At 36.2% G+C, this 14566-nt stretch overlaps 3 long non-coding RNA genes and 1 pseudogene across 7 annotated transcripts; 2 read left to right on the top strand and 2 right to left on the bottom strand.

Annotated features, from left to right (window-relative positions):
- Window positions 1-213: 213 nt before the first annotated feature.
- Window positions 214-3045, top strand: LOC137729354 (uncharacterized). Of its 4 annotated transcripts, none has more exons than XR_015952231.1 (3): window positions 214-291; window positions 530-1326; window positions 1434-2586. It is a non-coding gene; the product is annotated as an uncharacterized LOC137729354 (long non-coding RNA). The 4 variants fall into 4 exon arrangements; XR_015952233.1 differs by having other exon boundaries at window positions 227-291; window positions 1179-1326; XR_015952232.1 differs by lacking the exon at window positions 214-291 and adding an exon at window positions 2971-3045 and having other exon boundaries at window positions 300-1326; window positions 1434-2671.
- Window positions 1551-8266, bottom strand: LOC137727654 (protein PIGMENT DEFECTIVE 338, chloroplastic-like; annotated as a pseudogene). Its single transcript, XR_015952230.1, has 4 exons — window positions 4603-8266; window positions 3297-3377; window positions 3066-3163; window positions 1551-2656 (listed from the first exon to the last, which is right to left on the bottom strand). The product of XR_015952230.1 is annotated as a protein PIGMENT DEFECTIVE 338, chloroplastic-like (transcript).
- Window positions 8267-8522: 256 nt separating this feature from the next.
- On the top strand, window positions 8523-9005 carry LOC148693367 (uncharacterized). The gene is made up of 2 exons (XR_015952234.1): window positions 8523-8646; window positions 8702-9005. It is a non-coding gene; the product is annotated as an uncharacterized LOC148693367 (long non-coding RNA).
- Window positions 9006-13975: 4970 nt separating this feature from the next.
- LOC148693366 (uncharacterized) lies at window positions 13976-14531 on the bottom strand. Its single transcript, XR_015952660.1, has 2 exons — window positions 14397-14531; window positions 13976-14149 (listed from the first exon to the last, which is right to left on the bottom strand). It is a non-coding gene; the product is annotated as an uncharacterized LOC148693366 (long non-coding RNA).
- Between the last annotated feature and the right edge of the window lie 35 nt (window positions 14532-14566).

The following is a 14566-nucleotide window of genomic DNA, read 5'->3' as shown; positions in this document are numbered from 1 at the left end:
TTTTGGATTGTGTTTCATTTTTTTTTATTAATTAATTTTTAACAATTTTGATGTTCACACATTCCTACTTGTTTTTTTTTTTTTTTGTGTTTCATTCGGGCTTGATTTTCATTCGGTCCTGATGCGCCAGATGGAGGCCCAATTGCAAATATGGCCCATGTGCCCATGATCCTCTGAGCACCATGCTTTTCTTTCAAAAAAAAAAAGAAAAAAAGAAAAAAGAGTCGCTATATAATAAACCCTAAACATGCTCGGGTGCGGTGGACAGAAGAATCGGCGGTTTCAATTCAGGTAACGCTCTCTTTTCTTCTTTCCAATTTCTTTTCATTTTGACTTCCTCAGCTGTATACCCATAATTTTTCTTTTTGAAACAAGATATGGAAACTTGACGATACTCTTTATCTTAGCATGACTGGTAGCAAGTCGGTCGTCGAAAAGATGAAAATCGATACTAAAAATTACCCTTGACGATACTCTTGATTCTGTTTTATTTTTTTCTCGCATTTTATAGATACTCTCTATTTTATAGATATGGAAACCTGTTACAGATACTCTCGCATTTTATAGATATCGTCTACGGGTACCTTGTTTTCATTTTTGACGCATACAGGTTTCTGCAAAAAAAAAAAAAAAAAATACCAATAAATTCTGCAAAAAAAAAAATACCAATAAAAAGTTGAATTCAAATAAAACATAAATAATTCAAAAACAACATACCTGATCAACAAAACTATAGAAAAACGAAGCAGCATTCTAATAATTAAGCACCCAATGACGAAGCTGATCTTTAGTGAAATCGGTACGTTTATTATCACCAGCAATTTTTTTTCAAGTATTAGAAGCTATTCAGAGAAACATCTTTAAAGATAGTAAAGCTTTTCAGTCATGGTAAGATACAATGCTAAAAATATATTCTCTTGTATCTTACCTTGATCGCTGTGAAAATTTGAAAAGCTTTCCTGTCTTTAAAGATGTTGCTCTGAATGGCTTCCAATACTTGAAAAAAATTGCTGGTGATAATGAACATCTTGATTTCACTAAAGATCAGCTTCGTCATTTGGTTGCTTAAGTATCAGAATGCTGCTTCGTTTTTCCGTAGTTTCGTTGATCAAGTATGTTGTTTTTGAGTTATTTATGTTTTATTTGAATTCAAATTTTTATTGGAATTATTTTTACAGAAACCTGTTATTTACAGGGTATGTGTCAAAAATGAAAACAATGCACCATAGACGTTTCTCCTCTTGCTGAGAACGCTGGATTTGATTTTCTCGGATCTAGCATTAAACAAGCTAGGTGGTACTTGGGGGAAACTGAGTTTTTCAGAAGGTATCCTTTTTAATCCTTATATATTAATGTATCAAACCTTAAATTTTTGTGTGTGCGTTTTTTTTTTAATTCGAATATTTTAACGTCTGCTGTATTATAATTTATAGGTGTGAGGAGTTTGAAAAAGATGGCAATGTGTCTGTTGGTGACATTTTTGTCCAATTTGCGAAGAACTACTTTGCTAGTGTCTGTTCAATTCTAAAACAGGTAGGATTACATACATATTTACATGCAAGCCCACTGAAACAAATTTTCATACATAACGAGGACATGAGTGCACCATCATACTGGAGATGAGAGTTCAATTACAGATGAAGATATATGAGACTATGAATTTCCCGATCTTCAAATGTAAGATTAGTCCTAAAACAACATAGTTTGCCCTTTTTACCTGTCCGCTATCAAGGAATGTGTGCGTTTGAGATGAATGGCAAAGTTAAACAGTGCTTTTTCGAACTACCAATATCACAGGCCAACCTTAAGCATCACCTTGGTTCTTGTTACTTTTCAAGTTTGAACCATTTCCAATTTGCATACCTGCTTAACTTATTAAAAATCAGTGCATCATCTTCAGGGGATTCCGCCTTTAAGATCGGCGAGCACAGCGGTCACCTTTTGCCTAATACTCAGGCGAAACGAGGGGATGGTGCTACCTCACTGTTTGATGAAAAGAGGCCACACTCACTTTCAAGGCCAGCAATGCTGCAAGCCAAGAAAAGTTGAATTCGGCATCAGTTGGGACTTTCAAGGCCTGCAATGCCACAAGCCAAGAAAAATTGAATGCTGCAAGCCTTGCATCTTTTCTTGTTTTCCAAGAACCATGATGTTTTTGTCTCTCTTTTTTGCAGAACCTAATAAACAAAAGGCATGAACCTGAAACTTCAGACCATGGTTCACAAAAGCTTCATCAGCAAACAAAATGTACTTAGAGCAATCCTCAACATATGAAAAATGTTTTATGAAACAACAGATGTTGTTGTACAAACCTTGTCAAGGCATGTTATTTTTCTCCAGTGTGGACGTCAGAGAAAAGTACATGGCAGCTCTGCTATGGGACCTATCTCCATCGTGACTGCCTTTTCCACCAGAGAACACAAAGGCCTTTTTTCCAACACGATCATCATCTGTCCACTGAACTGAAGGTCTTCCATTTTTGTTTACTGGTGCGAGGCTCATGCATAAATAACTTGTACACACTTTTGCAAGCTACAGGAATGTGATACATTTCACCTTGCATATAGATATATTATCTTTGTGATACGTTTCAAACTACCAGAATAAATCTTCAAGAATCAGCTGAAGTTCTGAAACTTTTCAGAATGGGGCAATTCTGAGCAACCATTAGGTAAAAAGTATTACATAACTGCATGCCTTTTCAGTTTAAAGTTCGGAATTTTGATTGGGGTGTGATATCCACACATTCCTTTTTACTTCTCAACACCCTTCTAAGTTTCGACCGTTGGATCAAGTGAATTGAAGAAGATCAAAGGGTCGAAATTAACAAGGGGTGTGTGGATAGCACACGCCTTTTGATTTATATTCTGAATAACAATATTATGTCGTCTGATCATCTTCATTCATTTAGATACATTGAAAGCTAATGCTATTTTACTTCCAATTTGTGGCGTTCTGATCTTTCAAAAGCACAACAACACACATGCAACATTTCTTCAAAAGAGACAAATTCAGGGAAACTATGAGCCAGTCTGATTTTGAGGTAAGTTTTAAAGCCAGCATACCTCCTGTCAGTTTCTCCTATCCTCACTTGAGCTCCATATGGAAATATTTTCTTAATGGTTCCTTCCAAAAGTGTTCCTTCCTTAACGTTTAACAGTTCCTGTAACAGTATATAGCAAACCGATGTTAGTTCTGAAGAAAAATAAGATCATAAATTCCAAAAATAAAAAATGAGAGAACACTCAAAGCAACAAAAGAACATGAATAACTTAAGTGTCAATATCCTAACTGACCCAAGCTTCTTTCTCACTCAATACTAAGTCATTCTTAGCTTCGTCTATTCGAGTAATCTGCACATGCATCCGGCAACCCACCTACACCATTAGGAAATATATGCAAGAAGCAGATTAACAAATCAAATTTATGAAACTATATTAGAAGGAAAAAGTTAAATAATGAAAAGGTGTTGGTGCCACATTAAGAGGCTGAGTGAGATGAGAATACCCGGCCTACCCTACCCTGTTGCTGATTCCTAGTCTCAATACTTGTACAAATAGCTTCACCAGAAAGAAGATTTTCAAACTTCAATTTAAAAATCTTACTTAAGTTCAAACACATCACGGACACATTGATTAACTATAATATATGTTCAAAAGATGACAAAAAGTTCAACAAATGTGGAATCTTGATGAAAATGAGAAAAACTTCTAAATGAAAATTCTTGATATTTGTAGAGATATAATTGCCTTATCCACGCTCTTAAGTATCCTCATTGCCTTCACTATACTTTAAGGCTAAAGCACACTCTTATCATTATGAAACACTGGCTTTAAGAAAACAGTGTATAATGGATTGTTTCCAGTGTTTCAAGTGCTTCAAGCATGCACAAGCAAGCATTGATGTTAATGGTAACTCTGGCTGGTTGGACTATCAAAAGTATATAGAATTTCCAATTATTATTCTTGTATTTTCATCTCTTAATAATACTGACATCTCAAAGAAATTGCTTCATTTGACGTTGATAGTGTCATAGAAAGAAGTAGTTCCAGTGGATACATGATATCAGTACTGATTGATGGCTTGGATGCATTAACATAAAGAAATACAAATCATACCGGAAATGTAGCTAAATGAACACTGCTTGAAAATATATACGCGCACACACATTCCACAAAACCATCAACTTGCATTCTCTCACAATTCAGTGAAGTTGTTCACTTTACTCATTAAGTAAGTTTTTGGAAGGAAAGCTCGGACACCCTAATGAACCAAATTGTAAAATGTACATCATGTCGAAAAGCTTTAGGAAAAATTTGGAATACATTCTCACCCAACATCACCAGTCAGAGTGTCATGAGCTAAATGCTACAGTCAACGTAGTAGTTGCGAAGAGAAAATCAAGTATCATGAAGTCATGATAATAAAAGACTTAAGAGTTCCGAATTAACAGATAAATATGGTCTAAAAAATAACAGCAAAGGCAAGATAATCCGAAAACGCACACATTAAGTCATGCAGCAAGCACAAGAATTCACCATAAAAATTGCCAATGCCATGTCCAATGAATAGGAAAGAAACAAAACAAAGTGAGATAAGAACCTGCCTCACTTGATGCCAAGCAATTCGCCTAAAGAGCGTCTAGTTGAAAGCAAAGGCCTGCCACTGAGTGTTCTTCCAAGGACCTCAGCAAACAAAACAGTGCCGGTTTCAACAACTGGCCCTTCCGGCACAGGTCCCCTCATCACAGCTTCAGTTGCCACAATCCCCATCTTCCCTCTGACCATAATCTCTTCGGTGTCATAATTCGTATCACATAACAAGTAATCCATCTCTGTCATACAAGGCAGCACCTCCTTGGTCCTTAGTCAGCATTGTACCCAACAAGTCTGCCCCCACATTCACGTCGAGTTTATTCTCATTACCTGAAACAACTTCAACCACAAAATCACCCGGTTTCGGTTCGTAATACTCCACATTAACGTTCTCAGCTCCCTCATTTTCACCATCCAATTCACTTTCTTCCTCAAAAACTCCCGCCTCACCTCCCTTCTCTTCCACTCCATCTCCATCCCCACTATCTCTCGGAGCGAAAAACTTCAAGAAAGGCGCCAATGCCTCGTCTTTATCGACCTTTTCGGAGTCTTCATCCGGTTTTTTGGAATCTTTATGCACTTCTGAAGCAGACCCATTACTCATAAGTACAGGGGAAGGCTTAACAAGCAGCTCAAACTCTTCATTCTCTTCAATCCCATCCCCTTCAAACTTGTTACCCAAATGGATAATTGGAAAAACATCATACACCTCACTCGTAGAGCAAAACGTAACCCGGGTTCTTCGCCAAACGGGAAAATTCCTACAAATTTTCAGACTTTTCGACAACCCAACCGTGGAAAACGAGCTATAACTTGAAGGTTTAGCAAAAGCTGAGGTTTGTGAGTTGAAATTGTCAATTTGAAGTGACGAGCCGGGGAAGGAGAAAGACTTACAGGGGTCGACGAAGAGTAGCATACCTGTTTTCGTTATCTTGGGCACCTCATGAGATTCAGCTAGAATTTTGCGTTCTAATCGGTTTACTGTGCAAGGCAACGTTTTAGAAATCTTACTTCTAGACATTCCGTGACCGTAACGTTTTTTGGGCTTCCACAAACATCTTTTAAGACTATTTTGTAAGAAAATCCAAGTCAAGTAAAGTCCCTAGGTTAGATTTACAAATTATTAATTATTAATATCTAAACTACATCTAAAATAGATATTAATAATAAAATTCTTTCAATCAAAAACCAATAGAATTACAATTATAACTTTTAATACATAACTGAAAAAAAAAATTAGAAAAGAAAAAAATGTGGGCATTAACACAAGCAACTTTTTACTATTTTTTTTTTCTGGGAAAAGGATCCTCGACGGATCCTTTTCTTGGGGATCCTAAGGATCCCGTGACCGTTCATCGTATATCGTGCGGTCAGAAATCATTTCAAAATTTAAAATTTAAAATTAAATATAAATAGTACCTAACGAAAACTGATTTCACGATGTACGATGAACGGTCATGATCATGGGATCCCTAGGAAAAGGATCCGGTGAGGATCATTTTCCTTTTTTCTGAACCATGTCACTCAATCGCTATACTCTAAACTCGCACATCCTCTCTCTATCCTTAACTGCCAACCTCATTAAAAAGTAGGGGCATTTAGATTCAGGTCCAAAAAATCAACTACTTTTGGATTGAGTCCAGTTAGATATTCTTCCTAGTTTAGGTCTAATTAATCTCATCTTATTCCCGTTTTGCCCTTTATAGTAAAAATAAATAAATATTTAAATTTCCTAATTTATGCATTATTTACTCAAATTTGAATTTCAAAATTTGATTCTTCGAATTCCTCAGTCTAACCACAATTTAAGGAAAAAAAATTTAAAAGTAAGTTCATGTGTATGACTATAAACCCACGACTTAAGTTGAAATGAATGATATATATAAAACATATGAAAAAATCTATGAACAAAAACATGTGATATAGGTAGACTATGAACAAAAACTTGTAATATAAGCAATGAACAAAAACCTATGGTATAGGTAGATAAATACTTTTAATTTGAATTAGAATATCAAGAACTAATGTGTGTGCACACTATTAATCCATGGTATAAGGTTGATAGAACAAGATAACCTATGATACAGGTAGATAAACACAATTAACTTGGGACAAATTATCAATAATGTGTGATAGGTAGATAATACAATTTATCCATGACACAGGTAGTATAAAACACACAGAGGTAGATAAGAAAAAAGATGTGATATATATACCAATTCCCCTCTCTCCCATTCCCACATTGTGTCTCACTCCCATTCCCACATTGTGTCTCACTCTCTTCCTCTCGCCTTCCAATTTAAAAACAAAAATAAAAATGTTGTGTCTGGATATATGTTAGTATATAAAGTCAGAAGGCAAAAAATGTTAAATGTTCATCATTCTAAAAATATCCCACCTAAATTAAGATTAACTAAATTTTAAAACTAAATTTTAACTTAAAAAATAATCTACTAACAGAATAAAACTACACATACAGTTGACTATTTTGTCCTTTAATTTTTAAAATAAAAATATAAAAAATATTTAAGACAAAAATAAAAGGAATAAAATTACAAGTAAAAGATAAAATGTAAAAGAGTAAATTACCACAAGCATGAGCATGTGGTAAGAGGTGTATATATAATGGAGCACTCTAAAATGGTGAAACATTTAAAGTACCATAAATTGCTCCTTAAGAATTTTAAAATTACAATTGAACTAAAAGAAGTTAAAATATTCAACAATCCACTTAGTATTACGATCTAATGGCATTCCTCTTCACTTGTAAGTGAGAGATCGTTTAGATTATTGCCAAATGCAAATTTGAACCACATTATTGTTATCTCATTCATTGTGAGGCTAAGCTTATCTCTTTTTTCTTAATGTAGATAATAATAATATCACGTTTTAAAAATAAATAAATAAATAAATAAATAAACATTACAACAAAGATTAGTTTTGAATGAATTTAAACTTTAGAAAAAAAATAACAAAACCCCGACTAACGTGGGGTTTATGTTTAACTTCTAATTTATGTTCAAATGATTTTTTTTTTTTTTTAATAAAAAATTTGGATTCTTTTTGTATTTTTTTTTTTTTGTAAAAAACCATAAAAACCTTAATTTAACATACAAGAGGCTAGTATATACAAAAACTTGACACGCGTTCTTCTTTCTAAAATGAGATGGAGTTGTTAATTGTGAAAGACCGTTTTAAGCCAAAATTTCATTATAAATACCGCATAGTATTAACTAAAGCTTTCATACTACTCAATTGTATCGATATTAAGAAATTGACTGAATAGATGAACTATAAACCTCAAGTTCCCTTCATTTCTGTATATTTGCTGGTGCTTTTCCATATAACTCTTCTCTTGCAAAGAAATTCAAAGGGCTCTAATTGTATGGACTTTATAACCTGCTATCCAACAATTCCCTGTACTAAATCTTCAACTCCTTCGCATAAATAACATGGAGCACTTTGACCGTTGCCTAGGGGTAATCCTGCTATACAACTATTCCCACACGATTGGTGATAAAAATAAATAATGCTAGGAAGATCAACTTTTTTAAAACAAATGATGTAATTCCTTTCTTTTACTAAAGAAAAGAAGTACCACTAAACTTTAAAACTAAATAACCATATCCTTCCACTTCGCACAGTTAATATATAATGGCAACAGCTTGTATTTGAGACGAATTAAGTCGCTCCACGCACGGTACAAACAAACTAAGGCCGCTAAAGGCTAGTACAACCCACAAAGTTTTCATCATAGTTTATATATATATATATGCTCTCTCTTGAAAAGGATCATCTCCATATCTCTTCCACCAAATCCACCCAATTAATCAATCCGGACCTTTAAAATTTGATCCAACGGCCCTTTAAAAATTATAATAACTTTAGCCGTTAAATCAGATTTGAAGGATCTGGATTAGGTGATTGGGAGGATTTGGTGGACAATTTGAAGGATCCGGATTAGGTGATTGGGAGGATTTGGTGGACGGGATCCAATAGGTGGAGAAGGGGAGGGAGAGATCTCCGGCTCCCTTTCCCTCCCATCCAGTAGGTGGAGAAGGGGGAGGGGAAGATTTGGTGGAAGGGATCCGGAGCCTCTCCAGTAGGTGGAGAAGGGGGAGGGGGAGGGGGAGGTGCCGGTGCCAGCAGTTTCCTCTTGTACAAGTTATACACCAGGCTTGACCATAGCTCTCTGTGCAACTATTTCACCAGGGTGGGCTACTTCTGGGTCCTCCTGACAACACCAACAGACTATTTCAGCATAAGGGCTGACAAGTACGCCGGATGGGACAAAATACGTCAAGGGGCAGGTTGCAACAGTGTGGTCATCCTTCCAACAAATTATACACGTACCATACTTCTCTGATTCGGAACCATCTGTGCCAAAACCAAAAAGGAAAAAGAAATAAACACCGCTGACCACACAACTTACGTTCAACGAGTAATCGTTTTCATTTTAATCCAGAAATGTATTGAAAGACAGTAAACCAATCGACAACATAAACAGAAACATATAAATTAACAGAGAGATGAAATGACATGTCAATGATCGCTCCCATCAACAAATTACTAGTTACTTATATATATGTATATAATCCTTTCTGGGTCATGCATCGCAATCATTCATGCACCAAATGAAAAGACTTGAGCAGCGAGTTATGCAACTTGAAAAACTTTGGCACAATATTTCCTCAACCCAGTGGCAATAAATCATCAGACCTCTCAACCTCTAGTTATATGAAAGCACTAAAGACCTAGAGGAAATAACATGCACAAAGGAGCATCTCAACGCTCACAAGGTAATACTAGGAGCAGAAGGATAAATTTCACAAAACTTTCGGCAACAAATTGATTCCGCATGAAAAAACACAATGGGTAAGCTAGGAAGAACGCATAACCAGGTAGGCCAGACATACCGACTCATTCCGCCGATTCGTGTATTGTAATTTATATTGAAAACACAAAAGAAAGGCAGTACTTGAAGCTAATTAGCAGTGATGGTGAAGTAATTGACCATTCTTCTATGAACAATCCAATTCAATTAAAGTTTAATTTGTGTAACTATTTTCAAATCTAAGAAAAATTGCTATATCAAACAAAATTTTATTACATACACCAAAAAGCAAATAAACACAAGTTTCGAACTCAGGAATTTAAGTATGAAATTAAATTTCTGGCACAAAAAGAAATTAAGCATACCAGAATCCGACCAATATTTTTCGTCAGGATCGTCCGCCTCTGGTCCTTGTTCCACAGCCGCCTCTGGTCCTTGTGCCTCTGCCGCCTTCGATCCTTGTGCCTCTGGCGCCTCCGATTCTTCTGCCTCTGCAAGCCGTGGTTTTTTAGTAGGCCGCATCGGTTCGTGATCAGGAAGGATCCGGCCGGATTCTGGTGTCTGGGGCGGCATGGGTGTGTCTGTGTGAATTGGAGAGAGAGATCGGGAAATCTAGGGTTTGCTCTTGCGGTGAGAGTGAGAGAGGTAGCGTACCAAATGCGAGAGATACCAACCTTTATCCTTCGTCCGAACTTATCTCTACTATTAAATAATGCAAGGGGAGGCCCACCATTTAACTCATCCTTAATGTCGGTCAGAAATTGAAAACAGGAGGCCCACCGACACGCGGAGCAAGAGCCGTTGGATTATTTTGCGTTACTATTTTTCAACGGTTCAGATGCTAGCAAGATTAGGTTAAAGTTTCAGATTCGTGTATTTTGTGTTTCCGCAACTCTGTCGGCCGCTTTGTATTTCCGGGCCGTTTAGGCTCAATTCATATGCATCGCTAGATATGAAATGAGAAGATCTGATCTGAAATGTTTACCGGATGCATATATGTTCCAAAGTTTTTCCAATTTTATCATATCTCGGAAGGCGTAAATCTGTTTTTGTTAATTTTTTTTGTTCTTGTTTAATTTAATTTTGTTTTTTTTTTCGTTCAATTTACGAATCTAGTTAATTTACTTGTGCGTGTTTTTTTCTACTTTTCCTTTAATTCTTGTGTTTTTAATTTGTATTGGTTTGTTTTGTTTTGTTGAATCTTACCCCTTCTATCAACAAATTCTAATTGATTTTTTTTAAGTTACAAAAGTTATAATTTTTTTTGTTTGCATTTGTTTTATTTCTGTCGTTTGATATTTTTTTTTCAGTCTTGGAAATTGGTTGATACACGAAATCCAATAGCTGAAACGATGATTGTTTTGGATTGTGTTTCAATTTTTTTTATTAATTAATTTTTAACAATTTTGATGTTCACACATTCCTACTTGATTTTTTTTTTTTTTCTCATTCGGGCTTGATTTTCATTTGGTACTGATGTGCCAGAGGGAGGCCCAATTGCGAATCTGGCCCATGTTCCTCTAAACCGGTGGAAAAGCTAAAAATTGTCGAAAGAAGAGCCAAATTTAAAAAGATAAAAAGTTCTAAAAAAGTTTAGGAATCAAATCATTAACACACAATATAAATGTCGTTGATAATTTAAAGTCCATCTTAATTTATCATTTACACACTACGCATGATTGCTAAACTGTAGAATAGAACACCGTAATTAAGCTAGATTTCTAACTTTCCTAGTCATATAATATTGGGTAAATTACACTTTGCATCCTCAAGTATGGGTGCAATTACAATTTCTTACAATATCTTTAAAACATTTCAATTTCATACATTTACTATTATTTCATTTCAATTCAGTACAACCGTCTCAATTTCTGTTAACTTTTTCGTTATCTGCTTACGTGGATCTCACAGGCCCATTATACTTGTGCCATATGGATTAAAAATTAGGATAAATTACATAAAACTACCTCAACTATTGGGTCATTAATAATTTCATACCACGTCTTTAAAAAGTTTCAATGTCATACCTTATTTTCGAATTTGTTGCAATGTCATACCTTCCGTCAATTGTCTGTCAACTCCTCTATTAAATGCTGATATAGCTTGAGGTGGGGCACACTTTCTATTAAAAATTTAATAAAGTATTATTAAAAACTAAAAAGAAATCATTTAATATTTTTAAAATATTAAAATAATAATTAATTAAAAAAAGTAAAAATAAAATAAAAAAACCCCAGTTGTCCTCCCCCCCCCCCCAACACCCACTCAAGCCCAACATGCAACCCAGAAAAAAAAAAAAAAAAAAAAAAAAAAAAAAAAAAAACACCTATCTTCATCTTCCCCGACCCATCTTTCCCTGCAACCCACCCCTTTCTTCCCCCTCCCGTCTTCCCCAAACCCACTGCGTACCCATCCTCTTCCTCCTCTTCCACACCCACCCTCACACCCACTACCTGCAACCTAGAAAAAAAAAAAAAAAAAAAAACCATCTTCATCTTCCCCAACCCCCTTTTCCTTACAACCCAAATCCCGTCTTCCCCTAACCCACCCCTTTCTTCCCCCAGATCCAACACAAATGTGTACGCTACAACCCCAAAAAAAAAAAAAAAAAAACCCCATATCTCGTTTACGCCGCCATCGCCGAGTTCGTGAAGTGGAATCAAGAAACCCCCTTCACCAGGCTGATTCCACGGGTGAAGAAATTGGGCATAGAGAAAATGGGGGAATTGGGTGTGGATTTAAGGAGTGGGGTGTGTAGAGGAAGGAAGAGGGTGGGTGCGGAGGAGGAGGTGAAGGATGGGTGCGCGATGGGTTTAGGGAAGATAGGAAGGGTAAGAAAAGGTTGGGTTGCAGGGAAGAGGAGGTCGGGGAGGATGAAGATGGTTTTTTTTTTTTTTTTTTTTTTTTTTTCTAGGTTGCAGGTTGGCCTCGGGTGGGGGAAGACGAATTGGGTTTTTTTAATTTATTTAACTTTTCTTTAATTAATTATTATTTTAATATTTAAAAAATATTAAATGATTTTTTTTTAGTTTTTAATAATATTTTATTATTATTTTAATAGAAAGTGAGCCCCACCTCAAGCCACATCAGCATTTAGCAGAGGAATTGACAAACAATTGACGGAATGTATGACATTGCAACAAATTCGAAGATAAGGTATAACATTGAAACTTTTTAATGACGAGGTATGAAACTGTTAATGACTCAATAGTTGAGGTAGTTATATATAATTTACCCTAAAAATTAATAAAAATAATAATTTTATTTAGAAATGTTAATATAAAAAGGAAAAGAAATTAAAATATAATTTGTTTTCAAATAGTGGGTCCATCCTTTACTTCTACACTCATCTTCAACCTCTTTGTCAACCCCTCCCCCTTCTACCCTAGCCTAAATCCTTCATCCAGCCACACCTCTATCTCCCTCCTCGCTGCCACACACTCGTCCTTCTCTCTCTAACTCAACCCCCACCTCACTTTTTCTCTCTCTGTGCTTTCTGTGACTTCCAACAATGGCGTTACGGTCAGTGATGCCGATTTCGAAGCTCCTTCAGTACTTGAGCAATGGTCGTTCCCCCTATCCAGCCTCTTCGCAGCAGACTCTTCCTCAACGATTTCGTTGGCTTATACGGTAAATTGAAGCAGACCCGCAGGAAATTCGAAGCCGCCTTAAAGAGAAATAACAAATCTCGATCAGATACCTTGTCGAAGCTTCCCTCTCTGCCTCCTGCTTCTGTCCTGTAGTGGTCGAACGCAGTCGAGTTTGTCTTGTCTTATGGGTTGAGTTTGTCCCATCTTCTAGGTTCTTGCATAAGTTGTGTGTTTTCCTTGGGTGGTGCGGATCTGGGTTCTTATAGTTTGGTGGGTCGCAATGAATTTTTGTGATTTGAACCACTTTTCAATCTTTGCGCTCAATTCTTTGAAATTCATACATTTTCCAGCATTCTTGGTTGTTTTGGATTTGCAATGGAGTTTCTGTATTAGTTCTTAATGCTAGCAAGGTGGAGACTTTGAGATGGGAGCAACACAAGTAGAAAAGGAGAAAGAAGAAAGACAAAGCACCACTATGCCGGCGCAAATCGTAAGAGGTAGAGCTGGTCAAGGGAAGCGAGGGAGTCGAGTGGCTCCTAGAGAAGAAGAGAGAGGATAGTGAGGGATGGGCGGAGGCCAAGAGAAGAAGAGAAGGGGAAAGGGTGGGCTGAAGGAGGAGAGAGTGGACACTTTCTATAATTAAAATTTATTTTATTAATTTTTAATCCACGTGGCACAAGCATAATGGGCCCGTGAGATCCACATAAGCAAATAACGGAAAAATTAACAGAAATTGAAACGATTGTATGGAATTGAAATGAAATAATAACAAAGGTATGAAATTGAAATGTTTTAAAGATGTTGTAAGAAGTTGTAATTCTACCCAAACTTGAGAGTGCAAAATGTAATTTACCTTATTATCTCTTAACAGTACAAAGGATTTTAATCAATATGACATGCTAATGTTAATCTGCATTTTATGTAACCATCGAAGTCATAGCATTCGGGAAGTGGGCTATAAATGTTTTGACTACTATAATGAATTTTTAGTATAAAGAAGTATAACAAAGTGTGTATTGCGACTTTTGAGCTGAAAACTGCCGTTGATGCGTAACAAATGGCGCACAAGATGAAGCGTAGGAGAAGAACCTGCAAGGCTGCAACAAGGAAGCAACAGATTGATAAAAATCCTGAAACAAAAAAGAATGAATGTCACTTGATAATTCAAACTAGAATGCCCAATACAAATCCATCCAAACCTACTCAAAACAAGAGAATGCCTCATTCCAACTAGAGAAAACAAATTCAACTTGGAAACCATAATTAGCACCAAACCCAGATAAATTCACACAAATCATACAAAACCCACCTCACTTCTCACATAGATCTCAAATCATCAATTAATTTAAATTATGCAAATGAAAATAAGAGATTTACCTAAAACTTGACCGTGGCTAGTGGAATAGTGAGGGGCGACGGCACACGTTTTTCAAATGGCTGGACGGCAGTGGCACGAAAGAGACTCTTGCAGCCCTTGCTGTTGATTTTCGCTCCGCAATGGCAGAACAAAGGTTCTGCTAGGGCTGGGCACGGGCCGGGCCGGGCCC

The sequence above is a fragment of the Pyrus communis genome, chromosome 10 (genome assembly GCF_041283825.1).
Source record: "Pyrus communis isolate YQ-2024b chromosome 10, ASM4128382v1, whole genome shotgun sequence".
NCBI lineage: Eukaryota > Viridiplantae > Streptophyta > Magnoliopsida > Rosales > Rosaceae > Pyrus > Pyrus communis.
This window is presented reverse-complemented; position numbering and strand designations above follow the sequence as displayed.